Raw genomic sequence first — 19,302 nt, 5'->3', positions numbered from 1 at the left:
CCATTGTGGGTTGAACTCAGGACAGTCACATGCTCCTCCGACTGAGCCAGCCAGGCGCCCCTCTAATTGGCTTTATTAATTGATTCATGAATCAGGCAGCATCCAGTCTAGCAAGTAAATGAGAGCTCCAAAGGGCTACAGAAAAGGAAAGGTTTTTATTTTTTTATTTTATTTTTTTTTAGATTTTATTTATTTATTTGACAGAGAGAGACACAGCAAGAGAGGGAACACAAGCAGGGGGAGTGGGGGAGAGAGAAGCAGGCTTCCCGCAGAGCAAGGAGCCCGATGCGGGGCTCGATCCCAGGACCCTGAGATCATGACCTGAGCCGAAGGCAGACGCTTAACGACTGAGCCACCCAGGCGCCCCAAAGGAAAGGTTTTTAAAGGTAGAGAGGGAATGGAAAGAAGCAGATGATTAGCAAAGAATCCATTGTTTTAGGCAAAGTCACCCTCCCGAGGGGAACTGAAGGGGCCTATCAGTAAATTTCCTAGTGTTAACCAGAAAATTCTCATGTTGACTGGTTAAAGATTACATTTCTGGGGGGTTGAGACTACAGTTAGGTTAGCTATTAAGTCCTGCTTTACTGACTTGGGGTCTTAACCTCAGTGACACCATTTTGGGCCTGTGGTTTTCTTTTTAACAGTGCTTAATAAACACCTGTTGACTTTATTAACTAGTACTTAAAAAAGAATTATTCTGGCTCCAGAAAAGGGGAACTGAGGTACAAAATGACAGATGGGCTCCTGCAGTTCACCAAGTTTTATTTTCTCAGCCCCAAATTCCTTACCCTCAACCCAGAACTATTCCCTAAACATGCTCCACCCTATCACATACCTTTGAAACTCATTTTATGGCACAGCAAACCAGCAACACAAGCAAAGGGTTGAAGGGGTGCGAAATGATTAATGACGGTGCTAATGATATATTTTTTTTTGATGCAGCGAGAAGATGCATTTATTTAATAGAATTCTAGGGCGCCTGGGTGGCTCAGTTGGTTAAGCGACTGCCTTCGGCTCAGGTCATGATCCTGGAGTCCCTGGATCGAGTCCCGCATCGGGCTCCCTGCTCGGCAGGGAGTCTGCTTCTCCCTCTGACCCTCCCCCCTCTCATGTGCTTGCTCTCTCTCATTCTCTCTCTCTCAAATAAATAAATAAAAAATCTTAAAAAAAAATATATATATATATATTTAATAGAATTCTAATGTTTTTGGACTCAAATCAGTTTTGTACTAAGCAGATTTTTAATGAACTCTGTCCATATAATTTGGTAACAGCACCTCAAAAATAAAAACATTCTTTAAAGGTAAAAAAAAATATATATGTATATATATATGAAATACCTGGAGGTTTTTTAAAAGTAAAAAAAAAAAAAAATGAACGCAGAGCCAAGAAGCTTCTAAGCCACACATCGCTTAGTGCTAACACATGCACAGTAGCTGAACTCCCTTCTGTCTGGCTGAGGCTGGCTCTCCCCCTCAGTCAGCCCGTGTGCAGGACTTCTGTGAATGTCACACTGACAAACATTCCCCGGAGCAAGGCAGCTGGAGACCAGTTTCTTTTGTTACCCCATCCTTTCCTTTGGGTTGCCAGTTGTCTTGTGACAGACTCCTTGAAGGTCCCTGCAGGAAACCAAGATTTTGTCCCTTATGGAATGCTTCTTCCCCAGCTCTAAGAGCCCACGGTGCTGTATGTGGCATCTGGGACTTTGGTGGCTCCCCCACTCCTTGTGCACTTGACATTTGTTCATTCATTCAACTGATATGGGTTGAACCACAGAACGGCCTGGCTCTGTAGTGGGCACCAGGGACAAAACAGTGAACAAGACCCAAAGTCTGCCCTCACACTGTTCATGGACAACAAAAAGGAAATTGTAACAAAGTAGGATATGTGCCACAAGAAATAACGGGGTGCTTCTGCGGCTCTTAACCCAGGCCGGAGTGGGTATTCAGGGAAGGCTTCCTAGAAGGAGTGGCTTGTGAGACCTGAAGAATTAGCTGGTGTTAGCCAAGTACTGAGGAGAGGAGAAGGAAGAGCTTGTGCAAAGAATTAGCTGGGAGGGCCAAAAAGAGCTTGGTGCTCTGGGGGAAGCTCAGTAGCTTAGCACAATAATGGCATGAGTTGGGGGTGAGGTGTGTTCTTTCTACCTCTAGAACCATAGGTGACTTCTGGTGAGAAGCCCTAATGTAAATCAGAGCCTGGCTGGGTTAGGGTATATATGTAAGTCCTGAGTATTTCAGCTGCTCAGTAGAAATCAGTGTGAGTTGCTTTACCATACAAATGTTTATTGTATATCCCTGAATAAGATGATTGTAAATGGGAGTAGGCCGGGGGGAGGGGAAGGCCTGAGGGGACTATAGTCTCACAGTCTCTGAGGGGACCATGAATAGCAAAAGGGTGCTTGTTTGGGAACCAAGAGAGCAGAACTGGACCAAGCAAAAATCCAAGGGATCCCTCCTGGCCCTTGGGAAGAAGGGCCACAGGGGGAGCTGTATTCTAAATGCTAGGATGTTTATTAATAATAACTATGATTCCCTAATAACTGGAAGCAACTTCTAGGTCCATCCAGTGAGATGGACCTGTCACAGGGGAAATGTGGAGACCTGAACACTATGCAGATGTTACAAAATCCAAGTCCATATATGCAGGTATGGAAAGATCTCCATGATATTTATAGAACATCTACTGTGTGCACTGGGCTAGATACTAGGGACTCAGCAGTGGAGGAGACAAAGTGTCTGGCCCCTGGAGAGAGCCCCATCTCCACACCCTTATCTTGGCTCTTCATCATGTGCCTCCCCCAGCTTCTCCTCATCTCCCACTACTCCTCAGCCAACTTCTCTGTGTCTGAAAGCCTGCACTTGATCTTCACAGGGGCTACTACTTCTTGGAACATTGATTTCTCCACCTCTGCTTCCCCAGTCTTTTGCTTGGCCAAGCCTTCCGTGGCCTCCAGATCCCTGACTTGGTGAGTTTTGGTGTTCAGTGGTAGCAAGAACTGTATGACCCCAGTCTAGAACTTTCCTCCTAATTTGTACCTCTGAAAGGCTTAGTTGTGTTGCTGATTTGCAAACTCTTTTGGGGGAAAGGGGGCAGAGGGAGAGGGAGAGAGAGAATCTCAAGCAGACCGCCCACTGAGCACAGAGCCCCACGCAGGGGCCTGATCATAACCTGAGCCAAGGTCATGAGTCGGATGCCTAACTAACTGAGCCACTCAGGTGCCCCAGGAGAGAGAGAATCTTAAGCAGGCTCCATGACCAGCGCAAAGCCCTACCTGGGGCTCGATCTCACAACCCTGAGATCATGACCTGAGCTGAAATCAAGAGTTGGACGCTTAGCCAACTGAGCCAACCAGGCACCCCATGATTTATCTAAGCATAATCTAGCATCTTTCTGTCAACATCTTGTTGGTATTTTATTTATTTATTTTTTTTAAATTTTTTATTGTTATGTTAATCCCCATACATTACATCATTAGTTTTAGATATAGTGTTCCATGATTCATTGTTCATCTTGTTGGTATTTTAATTGGGATGGTGTTAAATCTATAAATTTACATGTGGAAATTTATTTCATTCTTGCTATATTTGGCCTTCCCATCCAGAACCTTGATGTTACTTTCCATTTATTCACATCTTTTCTTTTCTCCTATTTGTGGCTTATTTATGTATTTTAAAGATTTTATTTATTTATTTGACAGAGAGAGAGCGCACAAGCAGGGGAAGCAGCAGGCAGAGGGAGAGGGAGAAGCAGACTCGCAGCTGAGTAGGGAGCCTGATGTGCGACTCGGTCCCAGGACCCTGGGAACATGACCTGAGCTGAAGGCAGACGCTTAATGACTGAGCCACCCAGGCGCCCGTGGCTTATAATTTTTATATCTGTTGAAATCTATATATCTAGCACTGTGCCTAATACCCAGTGACTTCCTCTGGTGTCTTTTTTTTTTTTTTGACATATAATGTGTCATTTTTCCATATCAATTCTCCAACACCAACTTTGTGTCCAACAATTCAATTCAATTCTTTTTCTAAAAGATTTTCTTTTTTTTTTAAATTTTTTATTTTATTTTATTTTTTTTATTTGACAGAGAGAGACATAGTGAGAGCCGGAACACAAGCAGGGGGAGTAGGAGAGGGAGAAGCAGGCTTCCCGCGGAGCAGGGAGCCCAATGTGGGACTCGATCCCAGGACCCCGGGATCACGACCTGAGCTGAAGGCAGACGCTTAACGACTGAGCCACCCAGGCGCCCTAAAAGATTTTCTTTATTTGAGAGAGAGAAAGCATGAGTGGCGGGAGGGTGGCAAAGGGAGAGGGAGAGGGACAAGCAGGCTCCCTGCTGAGTGCAGAGCCCAATCTCAGGGCCCTGAGATCATGACCTGAGCCAAAGTCAGACGCTTAACCGACTGGGCCACCCAGGCACCCCAATTCAATTTAATTCTGACACTACCCAGAGTTAGTGCAGAACCCCACAGGTTAAGGGCTCAGTCCTGCAAAACTTATCCTTACTTTAGGCAAGGGCCACAAATGGGGTTCCAGTGTACCCAGTTTTTTTCTGGCTGACTACAAATTTGGGACTTCCTGCAGACTGAATGTTTATGCCCCCCCAGTGTGATAGGATTAGGAGGAAGGGCTTTGAGATAGTATTAGGCCATAAGGGTAGAACTCTTAAGAATAGGACTGGGGCCCTTATAAAAGAGACCTCAGAAAGTCCCTTTCTCCTTCCACCATGTGAGGACACAGGGAGAAGACAGCCGGCTATAAACCAGGAAGAGGGCTCTCACCAGAACCCAACCATGTCAGCACCCTGATCTTGGATTTGCAGCCTCCAGAACTGTGGAAATGAATTTTGGTTGTTTTTAAGCCCCCAAGTCTATAGTGTTCTCTTATAGTAGCCCAAGCAGACTAAAACAGGAGTTCTGGGCATGGAGCTGGTTTTTAGATCCATGAAAATAGAGACTATGAGAAGTGGCCCAAAGAGTGAGGCCTGGGACACTCCTTCCTTCAGAGGTCAGGGAGAAGAGGCGGGCAAGCAGCTGAAGCTGAGGAGGAGCACCCAGGGAGAGAGGAGAACTGTGAGAGTCCCGGGGATCCTGAAACCCAAGCAAATAATGAGCTTCAGAAGGGAAGAAAGCAAATTGTGACACAAGTACATCAATGTAAGTGCTGAGAACTGGTCACTGGATTTGTGGCAGTCACTGGTCACCTTGATAAGCTGTTTTGGTGCAGTGACTTGAGGAGACAATGGGCAAAAGTCCATTCGGGCTGCCGTAACAAAGTATCACCGACTGGGTGGCTTATAAGCGAGCAAAATTCATTTCTCATAGTTCTGAATCAGAGACATTGAGATAGTAGTTTCCCTCCCCTCTCCCCATCCACGGTTTCACTTTCCCCAGCTCCAGCTTCAGTCTGGAAGCAGATGATCCTCCTCTGACTATCCTCAGAAGGTCAATAGGAGCCCAACGCTACATCACAATGCCTGCCATTCACCTCAATTCATCTCATCACACAGGCATTTTATCATCTCACATCAAAAGAAGGGGGAGTTCAGCACAATAGGATATTTTGAGAGAGAGATCATATTCACACAACTTTTAGGACAGTTCTATAATTGTCCTACAGTTATAATTGTTCCATTTTATTGTTAATTGTTACTAATTGTTAATTATTGATTGTTAGTGTAGCTATTGCTGTTCATCTCTTACAATGCCTGATTCATAAACTTTATCATAGGTATGTCTGTGTATGAAAAATAGAGTATATATCTAGGATTCTGTACTGTCTGTGGTTTCAGGCATCCACTGGGTGTCTTGGAACGCATCCTCCATGGGTGAGGGGGCATTAACTGTGTAGGCAACTCTTTGGAGGAAAGCTGAATGGGGTGGTAGCTAGAGAAGAATGTAGAGTTAAGGAAGGCATTTATTGAAGATAGAGAGTGTTGCAGGATGTTTGTACACTAATGGGAATAATCCAGTAGATGGGGGAAATTAATGATGCAGGATTTGACATGGTTCATGCCTGGTACCTGGAGGGGAGGCGGTGTGTGCATACAGATGTGCGTGGGCAGGTAGCGATCGTGGGGATTGGAATGTAGGGAAGATTATTGTAGAATGAAGCAGATTTATATGTCGTGACATGGACAACTCAGAATCATCTCATTTTGGTAAAAAGAAAGAAAAAAACCTATTCTATTCATTTAAAAAATCTAATTTTAACAGTTGTTATCTTTGAGTTGTAAGATTACCAGGAATGTTCTTTTCCAGAGTCTACATTGCTGCAGTGCTTGACTTTTATACAATGAGTACCTATTACTTCTGAAAGTAGAATAAAACAAAGATTATTTTTAACTTTGAAGGATGTTCATCAGAACAAAGTGTTGTTATAGTACTGAAAAACTGGAAACAACCCAAGTGTCCAATGATAAGGGATTGTTTCAAAAAGTGATTGATGGAAAATAATTATGGATGGACTATTAAGAAGCTATTGAAAAATTATGTTGGGGGCACCTGGGTGGCTCAGTTGGTTAAGTGTCTGCCTTCAGCTCAGGTCATGATCCCGGGGTCCTGGGATCAAGCCCCGCATCGGGCTCCCTGCTCAGTGGGCAGTCTGCCTCTGCCTCTCTCCCTGCTTGTGCTCTCTCTCTCAGATAAATAAATAAAATCTTTTAAAAAAAGAAAAATTATGTTGTAGAAGGCTTTTAAGGACATGGAATAGCGTGTAACAAAAATTATATTTACAGGGGCACCTGGGTGGCTCAGTCAGTTAAGTGTCTGCCTTTGGCTCATGTCAAGATCCCAGGGTCCTGGGATCAAGCCCCACGTCGGGCTCCCTGCTCAGTGGGGAGTCTGCTTCTCCCTGTCCCTCTGCTGCCCCCCAACTCTGCTTGTGCTCTCTCTCTTAAATAAATAAATAAAATCTTTTAAAAAATGATATTTACAGTGTGATAGGTATCACGTGAGTATGGATATATGCATTGAAAAGTGATGATTTTTTTTTAAGATTTTATTTATTTATTTGACAGAGAGAGAGAGAGAGACAGCGAGAGAGGGAACACAAGCAGGGGGAGTGGGAGAGGGAGAAGCAGTCTTCCCTCGGAGCAGGGAGCCTGATGCGGGGCTCAATCCCAGGACCCTGGGATCATGACCTGAGCTGAAGGCAGACACTTAACAACTGAGTCACCCAGGCGCCCCGAAAAATGATGATTTTTTAGGGCAAAATATTAACAATGGTCCTCTCTGTACAGTTAATCATTATAATTTAATTCTTTGTGTTCTTCTCTTTTACTTTGCACATTTATTATTATTATCATTTTTTAAAGATTTTATTTATTTATTTGACAGAGAGAGACACAGCAAGAGAAGGAACACAAGCAGGGGGAGTGGGAGAGGGAGAAGCAGGCTTCCCGCCGAACAGGGAGCCTGATGTGGGACTCGATCCCAGGACCCTGGGATCATGACCTGAGCCGAAGGCAGACGCTTAACGACTGAGCCACCCAGGCGCCCCGCACATTTATTATTTTTATAATCTTTAATAAAAAATGGATGTCAGGAAAGAAAACTGGTTCTCTAAATGTTTCACACCTGTGATGGCTGTGACATTGGCATTGAGACTGAGAACGGTTGCAATTAACTGCATTAATTATTTATTTTACTTTATAGCCTGATGGTAAAGGGCCTGTAAATCCAGGAATCTAATTTATATGAACTCGGATAGAAAATAATCATAGAGAAGAGAGTCACAGAGGCTCTGGCTGGAACAACCTGGGCCCTCTGCTTAATGAAATACAGATATTCTTTGACTTTCGATGGGGTTTATTCCAATAAACCCATCATAAGTTGAAAATATCCTAAGTCGGAAATGCATTTAATACACCTTACTGAACATCATAGCTTAGCCTTGCCTACCTTAAAAGTACTTGGGGGGTGCCTGGGTGGCTCAGTCATTAAGCGGCTGCCTTCGGCTCAGGTCAGGATCCCAGGGTCCTGGGATCGAGCCCTGCATCGGGCTCCCTGCTCTGCGGGAAGCCTGCTTCTCCCTCTCCCACTCCCCCTGCTTGTGTTCCCTCTCTCACTATGTCTCTCTCTGTCAAATAAATGAAAAAAAAAAAAAACTCAGAACACTTACATTAGCTTATAGTTGGTCAAAATCATCTAACACAAATCCTATTTTATAATAAAATGTTGACTAGCTCATTTAATTTATTAAACACTGTACTGAAAGTGAGAAGCAGAATGGCTGTACATGCATCATCAGTCTTTTACCCTTGCGATTGCACGGCTGACAGGAAGCTGTGGGCGAGAGCATATAGTACCGCATATCGCCAGCCTAGGAAAAGATCCAAAATCAAAATTCAAAGTATGGTTTCAACTGAATGTGTATCACTTTTGCACCATTGTAAAGTCAAAAAATCTTAAGTCTAACCATCTTCTAAACCAGGGACTATCTGTAATATCTCTGGAGTGGCTCCTGGAAGAAACAGACTTTTATGTCCAGCCTTAAATCTGGCTTTGAGATCCCCAGATGCCACTTTTATGTCCAGCCTTAAATCTGGCTTTGAGATCCCCAGATGCCTTGGTTCAGGCACCAAGGATTCTACTCTTCTGAGAGAGCACATCCCTCCTGCCCTGGAGGGAACTGGGGCTCTACAAACAGATGTCTAAAATGGAGCAACCTAGAGACTGAGGCAAAGGGGCAATAGTCAAATACTTCTTCAGTGGTGACTTGGCTGCCACATTGGCTCCCCTGCCCTGGCCTACCCTTCTTAGTGACCCTATGATCACGTGAAGCCCAACCTATAGCCTTTCAGGGCCAATGATGGCCCCAGGACAGAGTCCATGTGTCTTAGCTAGGCTCACAAGACCCTGAAGGTGTGGCTGTTGCCCGCTCCCACCCCCCCACCCAGCTTCATCTCTCCCACTCCCCCAGATCACTTCTCTGTAGCCAAGTTGGCCTTTCTGAGCTCTCAACCTCCTTTGAGCCTTCAGGTCTTTGATTGTGCTATTCCTTTCACCTGAGAAGCTTCTGCATGTCCCCTCTGCAAGCTCCTCTTCCTTTAGATTGCTCCTCGAATGTGACTTCCCAGGCAAGCCTTCCTACCTCCCAGGCTAGGGCACAGCCCTCGTTAACAGCTCTCATACTAGCCTACATTCTCTGTCATTGCATTTGTCACAACTGTAATCACATCATCATATGCATCTTGTTCAATGCCCACCTCTTCCACATACAAAATGTAAATACCATTAGTATGGAGCCGTATCTGACTTACTTCCTTTCATGATCCTAGTGCCTAAACAGGGGGCCTTGTACAAGTAGGTGCTCAATAAGTATCTGTTGAAAAAAATAAGTGACTAAGAGGCAGGGCGGGAACTCCCAATGTTTATCCTCTAAGTGGCCAAAGCACTTAGACAGGAAAAATTAAATAAGTAATGGAGCGTCTCTTGGGTAGGTGCCTAGGGATATACATCTCTGTACCTAGCACCTACCTTAGGGCCTGGCCCATGTTAAAAGCTCAGAGAATGTTGTTAGCTGAATAAGCATTACCTCTTCCATCTTCATGTACTCCTCCCTCCGTGATGACCTCATCCAGTCTCATGGCTTTAAATGTCACTTATAAACTGATGACTCCCCAAATTATAGCACTGGCCTGGACCTCTTCCCAGAACTCATATATCTAACTACTTATTTGACACCTCCACTTGGAATGTCTAATAGGCATCTTAAACTTAACATGGCCAAAACAACTTTTTGTTTCTGTTTTGTCCAGCCTCCCTCAACCCAATCTATTCTTCTCATTGTTCAGGCCACAAGATTTGGAGTCATGCTTGACTCCTCTCTTTCCTCACACCTTGCATTCAATTAATCAGCAAATCTGTCAGCTCCACCCTCAGAATATATCTAAAATCCAACCACCTCTATTCCTACCTCTGTCTGGTTCAGGCCATCTGATGCAATAGCCTCTACCTGGCCTCTCTGCCCCCACTGGCTTCTCCACACTCTATCCTCCACCCGGTCATCAAATCTTGGCTCAAATGGCACCTTCTTGGAGAGTCCTTCCCAGAAACCTCTATTTAAAACAAGACTCCTCATCCTGTCACCCTTGGTTCTCTTCTACTTTATTTTTATCCATTGCACTTATCAGGGTATGACATATTTTTGCTTGTTTATTATCTTTATTCTCCTGTTAGAATATAGGTTCCATGAAGACAGGACATTGCACATTTTGTTCTCTTGTACATTCCTTAAAAAAAAATTTTTTTTTATTAGAGAGAGAGCACGCGTGTGGGTGAGCAGGGTCGGGGGTCGGGGGGTGAGCAGCAGAGGGAGAGAAAGAATCTTAAGCAGGCCCCACGCCCAGTGTGGGGCCCGATGCAAGGGCTCCATCTCATGACCCTGAGATCATGACCTGAGCGGAAATCAAGGGATGCTTAACCGACAGCCACCCAGGCAACCCTCTTGTACATTCCTAATAGGGTTTTGGTCACCAATTACTATATATGGGCGGGGGGTTTTCCCTCACACCAACAAGCAATTCGCTGAACACCAGCTGGGTATCCTACAATTCACCTCAATTCTGACACTCTACGTGGAGATAGCATTAGAATCCACAGGTTAAGGGCCCAGCCCTGCAAGACTGCCCCACCCATCCCACAGCAGAAGCCGGTCACAAGCCCGGGTTGTTACCTGTACCACTACTACCACTTCTTCTTTCTCTTCTTCGTGTGTGTGTGTGTGTGTGTTACCTATACTTCTAACTGGCTATAAATCAGAGGTTTCCATGACCCTCTCCTTGGGTTTGATTAATTTGCTAGAGCAACTCACAGAACTCAGAGAAACATTTTATCTACTGGATCACCAGTTTATTGTGAAAGGATGTAACTCAGGAACAGCCAGATGGAAGAGACACACGTAAGGCAAAGTATGGGGAAAGGGCTCAGAGCTTCCACACCCTTTCCTGGCATGCCACTCTCCCTGCATCTCCACATGTTCACCAACCCAGAAGCTTTCCAAACCCTGTCCTTTTGGGTTTTTATGGAGGCCTCAAAACATAGGCATGATTGACTAAATCATTGGCATTAGTTATTATTGAACTCAACCTTCAGCCCCTCACCCCTCCCTTGGAGGTCAGAGGTGGGGCTGAAAATTCCAACCTTCTAACGGTTGGCTCCACTGGCAATCAGCTCCAATCCTTAGGTACTTTCCAAAAGTCACTTTATTAACATAAACCTTATTAACATAAACATAGTAGAGAAAGACTTGTTATGATAACAAGACACCCAATTCACCCATTTCACCCATTTCAGGAACTGAAACTAGAGACCAAATGTTATGACAAAAGATGCTGCCACAGAGACACAAACTGATTACAAATAAAATGATACGATAGCTGAGTTGTGTTTAAAAAGGAAAAAAAAGGGGGGGCGCCTGGATGGCTCAGTTGGTAAAGTGTCTGCCTTCGGCTCAAGTCATGGTCTCAGGGTCCTGAGATCAAGCCCTGCATTGGGCTCCCTGCTCAGTAGGGAGCCTGCTTCTCCCTCTCCCTCTGCTGCTCCCTCTGCTTGTGCTCTCTCTCTCTCTCTGTTAAATAAATAAATAAAATATTAAAAGAAAAGAAAAGAAAAGAAAAAGAAAAAAAGGATGCTGCCATTTCTCTAACTGCTCAGGAAATTCCAAGGTTTTGGGAGCTCTGAGCCAGGAACCTGGATGAAGATCAAATATATATTTCTCATTATAAGTCACAATATCACAATCCTCCACACCCAGAACAATGACTGACACCTAGTTCTCTCTCAAAAATCTCTCAGCAGTCCCTAAAATCTTTTTTTTTAAAGATTTTATTTATTTGAGAGAGTGAGAGAGAAAGAGAGAGAGAGCACAAGCTGGGTGAGGGCAGAGAGAGAAGCAGATTCCCCGCTGAGCAGAGAGCCCGATGTGGGACTTGATCCCAGGACTCTGAGATCATGACCTGAGCCGAAGGCAGACGCCTAACTGACTGAGCCACCCAGGTGCCCAGGTCCCTAAAATCTTAAAAAAAAAAAAAATCTTTCAGCAGTCATGAATGAAATTCTGAATGAACTCTTGAGTTCTGGAGAGTCAGGTTTCTCCCTGTCAGTGAAAAAGAATGCAGATGCCAGAAATCAGATACCCACAACTTGTCCCTTTGTCTGGGCCCTAGAATAATTGAGAGTTAACTGGTGGCCATTTTGCATATAATTAAAGAGTGGCACTGAGGTCACTAGTGAGTCAGAGGGGGCTGTTAGCTCCCAGAGCAAGTACAGGTCCTGCTTCTTAGCTCACACTGGAGGGAACCTGTTCTGTAATTGTTGGATATCCCATCCCTTCATCTATAGTAGGCCTGCCTGCCTTGCGGTCTTTACATGGGGCTGTGAGTTTGGCATTCATGAAATTTGAACTCAGTCTAGATTGTTTACAGCAGTAGTTCTCAACTGGGGCCATTTCACCCTGCAGGGGACATTTGGTGTTGTCTGCAGACATTTTTGGTTGACAATTGGGCATGAAATGCAATTGGCATCTAGTAGGTAGAGGCTTTGGATGCTGAGAACATCCTCCAAAGCACAGGATGGCCCCCCAACAAAAAACTTTCTGGTCCAAAATGTTAGTGCCAAGGTGGAAAAATCCTGGTTTAGGGTAACATTAATAATAATTGGTAGCTGGCATCATTGACTTTTGCCATGTGCCAAGTCTTGCACTATATACTTTATCTGCACCATCTCAATCTTCAAATTGTCCCCGAGAAACAAGGACTATTGCAATCCCCATTTTACAAATAAGAAAACTGAGGCTCAGAGAGGTGGCCTCACTCACCTAAGGTTACACACTTTAGTTGGGGTAGAGTCGGGATGCATACCCAAGCCCACGTGGCCTTTTAGCCTCTGCTCTGGGTTGCTCTGCCCACTAGTTGGAAGCCGAGGGGGGTGAACTAGGCCTCTCTGGATGTGCCTGAATTCATCTGCTGCCCCCCATGGACAGAAGGCTGAGCAGTGAGCCTTTAGAGGGGTCTGTCCACTCAGGCAAGGCTTGGCTATTGGCCAGGGAGGAGATTTTTCTTCCCTGAGTTGTCCTAGCCTGTCTGGCCTCACTCTCCCTGCACTGCAGTACAGTACTTGGCTCTAAAGCTCAGTTCCCCTGCCAGCCCCAGGCTAGTGCCAGCCCTTCTCCATGGGGAGGAAGTTTCTGGATTCAGACCTAGGCCTTATGCACTCTCCCATGGAGCCCATCCTTTCTGGGCAGGAGTCCTTGAGTCAATTCTGGGAGTTTGCAAGGTCACATCTCACATGTCCTTTCAGGTAAGAGAGGGCTAGGGCTGCTAGGTTGATGACAGAACTGGTCCAAGAAAGGGCTTGAGGTCCCAGAAAACCTTGAAAAATGATTGCTAGGCATGGCTGGGAACAGTGTAATCCCGGACCAGTGGCAAGCAGAGGTGGAGCAGGCTGTGGTCTTTTCTAGCCTGTTTGTGGGAGGGTAGAGCTCCAAGCCCTGCAAGGGATCCCTCAGCCTGCTTATGAATAATCTCAAAGGGCTTTCTGAAGGCCCTGGGAAAGTGTGGTGGCTAAAATACAAAGGTAGTTTGTCCAGGGAAGATCAAGACAGTCAAGGGCCAATCTAGGGTCAAGTGTGAAAGGAAGCAATGTTGAATTAGAAATATCCATCCTTCCATCCATCCATCCATCCATCCACCCATCCAACATATATGTAGGGGGCTTACGGAGAGACCAGCATCTGTGTAATGGAGAGATTCTTGATATCCACCCCGTAGAGTTGTGAGAAGTCAATGAGACAACTAAGTTCTCTTAGTATAAGTATATAAGCATATACTAAGTATATAAGTATATAAGCATATACTAAGTTCTCAATACCTAACAGCAATAGCTACCATTTTTTTGGACCTTGGTTAGGTCTTAGATGCATTATTTAATATAATCCTTCCCACCACCTTATAATAAATATACACCTTATACATTTGCCATTTAAAAATCAGGAACCTGGGGCACCTGGGTGGCTCAGTTGGTTGAGTGTCTGACTCTTGATTTTGGCTCAGGTCATGATCTCAGGGTTGTGGGATTGAGCCCCTCAGCCACCCAGGCTCTACGCTCAGTGGGGAGTCTGTTTCTCTCCTCCTTCTCCCTCTGCACCTCCCCCCCCCCGCATGCACGTGCTCTCCCTCTCTCTAAAATAAATGGATAAATCTTTAAAAAAAAAAAAGAAAGAAAATGCACATTTTCAGGTTTAGAAGATTTTTCAAGCAAGTTTTTTTTTTTAATATTTTATTTATTTATTTGAGAGAGAGAATGAGAGAGAGAGAGAGCATGAGAGGGGCGAGGGTCAGAAGGAGAAGCAGACTCCCTGCTGAGCAGGGAGCCCGATGTGGGACTCAATCCCGGGACTCCAGGATCATGACCTGAGCTGAAGGCAGTCGCTTAACCAACTGAGCCACCCAGGCGCCCCTCAAGCAGGTTTAGTAGCTAGAGTGGAATAGAGTGAGTTGCCCAGATATGTGATGCTATGGAATCCCAGGTGGGCCAATTCAGTGGACTCTGGGAGGGAATCTAAACATTCATTTCAGGAGTTTGGGTTATTCTAGGGCAATTGTTCTTTATGCTCTTTGGGTTCTAAAGCCCTTTGTACTGGGGCGCCTGGGTGGCTCAGTCGTTAAGCGTCTGCCTTCGGCTCAGGTCATGATCCCAGGGTCCTGGGATCGAGCCCCGCATCGGGCTCCCTGCTCTGCAGGAGGCCTGCTTCTCCTTCTCCCACTCCCCCTGCTTGTGTTCCCTCTCTCGCTGTGTCTCTCTCTGTCAAATAAATAAAATCTTTAAAAAAATAAATAAATAAATAAAGCCCTTTGTACATCTGCTGGAAGTTATAGATCCTCTCCCTGGAAAAATGCCTTTGAGCACAACACATATTTTATGCATAATTCTAGGGGGCTTGTAAAACCCAACCATGGACCCCCTTTAAGAACCCTCCTCTTAGGGCAGCATTTCCCAAGTGTGGGACCATATCACTAGTGGTCTCCAAGATCAGTTTAACAATATGAGGACAAAATGTTTTATATTCTAATATTTATTCATGTTTTATAGTTACTTTCCATTTATGACAAATGAGACTGGTTTTCCATTTATGGTAATAATATACATTTGCCTTTTAAAAATATACTTATTTTAGGGGCATCTGGGTGGCTCAGTTGGTTAACCTCTGCCTTCAGCTCAGATCATGATCCCAGGATTCTGGGATCGATCCCCGCATTGGTCTCCTTGCTCCGCAGGGAGCCTGCTTCTCCCTCTCCCTCTGCCTGCTGCTCCCCATGCTTGTGCTGTCTCTCTCTCTCTGTCAAATAAATAAATAAATAAAATCTTTTTAAAAGTTTAATAAAATTAAAAAATAAAGGGAGTTTAATTAAAGAAAAATATTGAATAAATAGTAGTAGAGGTAGGGTGCAGGTATGGCAAAAATCATGAGAATGATTTAGGAAACTTCTCTGGGGTTTCTACTTGGTGGAGTTATAGTGGGTTTACTCTGGTGTCGTCTGAACTTCCAGTGGACCCTGGAAATGACCTATTCTCAGGCTTTCTAAATCTGATCAGATGGTTCTCATCAACTAAGAATGAAGTTGAGTCTCCACTTTCTCCCCTCCGCAGGGAATCTCCTAGTGCCTATGATGAGTCGTCCCCTCCCTGCTGCCAATCAGAACTACACCAGATATTGTCTTCGTGCAGCTCTAAGTGTAGGCATTTTGGTGCTATATCCATTCATTTATTCAGCACTCATTCCGCAAACATTATGTGCCATTTAACAAGCATAGACCACACTCCATTCACTCCTAGAAAGTATCAAATCCCCGGCACCCAAGGAGAAGCCAGCCTGTCTGATGTGACAGAGTACCAGGTTTGGAGTCAGACCAGGCTCCATAACCAACTTGCTGTGTAATCACAAGCAGGTCCTTTTCCTTCTGTAGTGTCTTTTTTCTGACACCGCTTCCATCACTGTTTTTTGCCCCCCTAACACCAAGCACTTATTTTTCCATACAGCTTCTTCAATTCTCCAACATCAACAATTCAATTCAGTTCTGACACTGACTTGATCTCGGGGTCCTGAGATCGAGCCCACGTGGGCTCCGCACCCAGTGAGGAGTCTGCTTGGGACGCTCTTGCCCTCTGCCCCTCCCCCAAGCCTCTCTCAAAATAAATAAATAAATAAATAAATCCTTAAAAAAAAAAAAAAAAGACTGCCCCCACTTCAGATGTCCCTGCAAGTGAGGTTCCCACTTTGCCCAGCTGACTAAAAATTTTGGGGTTCCCATGACAGCCTCCTCAGTTTTGATAATTCTGTAGAACAACTCACAGAACTCAAGAAAGTACTCTACTTACTATTACAGATTTATTATAAAGGACAACTGAGAAAAAAAAAAAAAAAAAGGACAACTGAGGAACAGCCAAATGGAAGAGATGCATATGGGGGGGGTGCAGAGTTTCCATGCCCTCTCCAGGGGCATCACCCTCACAGTACTTCATGGTTTGGGAGTTTTTATGGAGATCTCATTACCTAGGCATGGCCACTGGAGATTGGATTTAATCTCCAGCCCCTCTCTGTTCCCAAAAGGTGAGGAAGTGTGGAGGGTCAGGGAAGGGGACATGACTGGGGAAGGGGATTGGAAAGTTTTAAACCTCTAATCACAAGATTGATTCCTCTGGGGACTAGCTATCTGGATATCTGAAGCTGGGGCACCTGGGTGGCTCAGTTGGTTAATCGACTGCCTTCGGCTGAGGTCATGATCCCAGAGTCCTGGAATCGAGTCCCACATTGGGCTCTCTGCTCACTGGGGAGCTGCTTCTCCCTCTGACCCTCTTCCCTGTCATGCTGTTTCTCTCTCTCTCTCTCAAATAAATAAATAGAGTCTTAAAAAAAAAAAAGATATCTGAAGCTATCCAGCCCCCCTCCTGCAAAAAGTCACCTCATTGGCATAAACTCAGGTATCAGTAGTTAATAGGGGCTCATTATGAATAACAAAAGCAGACTCCAGATAATTCCAAGGGCATTTAGGGCTCTGTGTCAGGAACTCTAGACAAAGACCAAATATATATATATATATATATATATATATATATATATATATATATATTATTATAGTATGCCTTCTCTGATTTTGTCTTCTGGTTGCAAAAAGAGAGTATTCAGCTAGATGAGAGGACCATAGGCTGTATCGAGACTGCACTGTATTTTAAAAAATCAATTTGCGACCAACATTTAAAAATGATATTTCTCTCAAAAATAATCCAGATGTCTCATCACTCTTGAAAAATCAAAAGATTTAGCAACACTGGGTCAGCATTCCCAAATGGCAATATCTGCCTGGCACTTTTAAAGAGGTTTTTCTGGGCGCCTGAGTGGCTCAGTTGGTTGGGCGACTGCCTTTGGCTCAGGTCATGATCCTGGAGTCCCTGGATCGAGTCCCGCATCAGGCTCCCTGCTCAGCGGGGAGCCTGCTTCTCCCTCTAACCCTCCCCCCTCTCTTGTACTCTCTCTCTCTCTCTTTCTCACTCTCTCAAATAAATAAATAAATCTTTAAAAAAAAATAAAGAGGCTTTTCTAGGGGCACTGGGTGGCACAGTTGGTTAAGCATCCAACTCTTCGTTTCAGCTCAGGTCGTGATCTCAGGGTCCCGGGATCGAGCCCTATGTTGGGTTCAGTGTGAGTCTGCTTGAGATTCTCTTCTCTCCCTCTGCCCCTCCCCGCTGCACACTCTCTCTCTAAAATAAATAAGAATTTTTTTTAATTAAAGGGCTTTTCTATTTGCCATAGTTCCTACCACTCCCACCTACCTCACCTCACTCACCAGCTGGGCCCCTTGTATTTCAAACCCTCAAACCTATGATACTAGAAGGATTAGGTTCCCGTTGACTGGAAGCTCCTTGAGGTTGGGACAGTAACTGATTCTAGGTACATATTTCAAGCATCTGTGCTGCACAGTATATTTCTCTGATAATTAGGGGATGCCTCACTGTGGGATGAATAGATAGGAAATGAGAAATAATTCTGCAAAAATAAGTGATAAAGGAATGAAAAAGACAGGTATTTGGTTCCTAGAAACAATACCCCCCCCCCCCAACAGGTCTTTGGGGATTAGGCACAGACCAGGAAGGCATGGATTTCTGGTAGTGCCCTTCTTTCACATTTATAGAAAATAATTATACCGTCAAGAGCTGATTGAGATGAGCAGTACAAGCACAGAGATGCTAGGGAAGGCAGGTGCTACAAATGGAGAACAAGTTCTAGGCATTTACTAAACAAAATCCTATTATCTGTTAGAAAATTTTAATATCATTCCATTTCCTTATTTATTTATTTATTTAAGATTTTATTTATTTATTTGACAGAGAGAGAGACAGCAAGAGAGGGAACACAAGCAGGGGGAGTGGGAGAGGGAGAAGCAAGGCTTCCTGCTGAGCAGGGAGCCCGCTGCGGGGCTCGATCCCAGGACCCTGGGATCATGACCTGAGCTGAAGGCAGACGCTTAACAACTGAGCCACCCAGGCGCTCCCCATTTCTTTTTTCAAAAGATTTATCTATTTATTTATTTATTTGAGAGAGAGCACGCGCACAAGCACGGGGTGGAGTGGGGTGGGGGTGGAGGCAGGGGGAGAGAGAGAGACAGTCCCAAGCAGACTCTTCCCTAAGCACAGAGATGTCACGATCACAGCAGAAACCAAGAGTCCCACTTAACTGACTGCACCACCCAGGCGTCCCAACATCATCCCATTTCAAACTCCTTTTCTTCAAAGTTATGAATAAGAAAAAGGTGGACTGTCTAATCAGCTAAATATATTAAGATAATACCGAAGTTAAGAGAATGGATTTAAGGGGCGCCTGGGTGGTTCAGTTGGTTAAGCGCCTGCCTTTGGCTCAGGTCATGATCGCGGGGTCCTGGGATCCAGCCCTGTGTCAGGCTCCCTGGCTCAGCAAGGAGTCTGCTTCTGCCTCTCCCTCTGGCCCTACCCCCTGCCTGTGCTCTCCCGTTCCCTCTCTCTCTCTCTCTCTCTCAAATCAATTAAAAACAAAGAGAGAGAGAGAGAGAGAATGGATTTTAGGATCATCCAGACCTGGAACTTATTCATTTATTAACAATGTGAACTTGAGGGGCACCTGGGTGGCTCAGTCAGTTAAGCGTCTGCGTTCGGCTCAGGTCATGACCCTGGGTCCTGGGATCAAGCCCCACATCAGGCTCTCTGCTCACCGGGGATCTTGCTTCTGCCTCTTCCTCTGCTGCTCCCCCTACTTGTGCTCTCTTACTCTCTA

The 19,302-nt window shown here is 44.9% G+C and overlaps 1 long non-coding RNA gene across 2 annotated transcripts in view; it reads right to left on the bottom strand.

The window, feature by feature from the left end:
* LOC144379934 (uncharacterized) overlaps nt 1–14,041 on the bottom strand; it is a 42,683-nt gene extending 28,642 nt beyond the window's left edge. Inside the window, exon 1 of one of the 2 annotated variants that reach the window (XR_013443492.1) lies at nt 14,004–14,041. This is a non-coding gene — a long non-coding RNA (uncharacterized LOC144379934). Of the gene's footprint in view, nt 1–6,500; nt 6,525–14,003 lie in introns of those variants that run through there. The other variant, XR_013443493.1, reaches the window with a different exon arrangement.
* Between the last annotated feature and the right edge of the window lie 5,261 nt (nt 14,042–19,302).

This window comes from Halichoerus grypus, chromosome 13, assembly GCF_964656455.1.
Source record: "Halichoerus grypus chromosome 13, mHalGry1.hap1.1, whole genome shotgun sequence".
In the NCBI taxonomy this organism is placed as follows: Eukaryota; Metazoa; Chordata; class Mammalia; order Carnivora; family Phocidae; genus Halichoerus; species Halichoerus grypus.
Note: the sequence above shows the minus strand (reverse complement) of the source record. Positions and strands in the feature narration are given on the sequence as shown.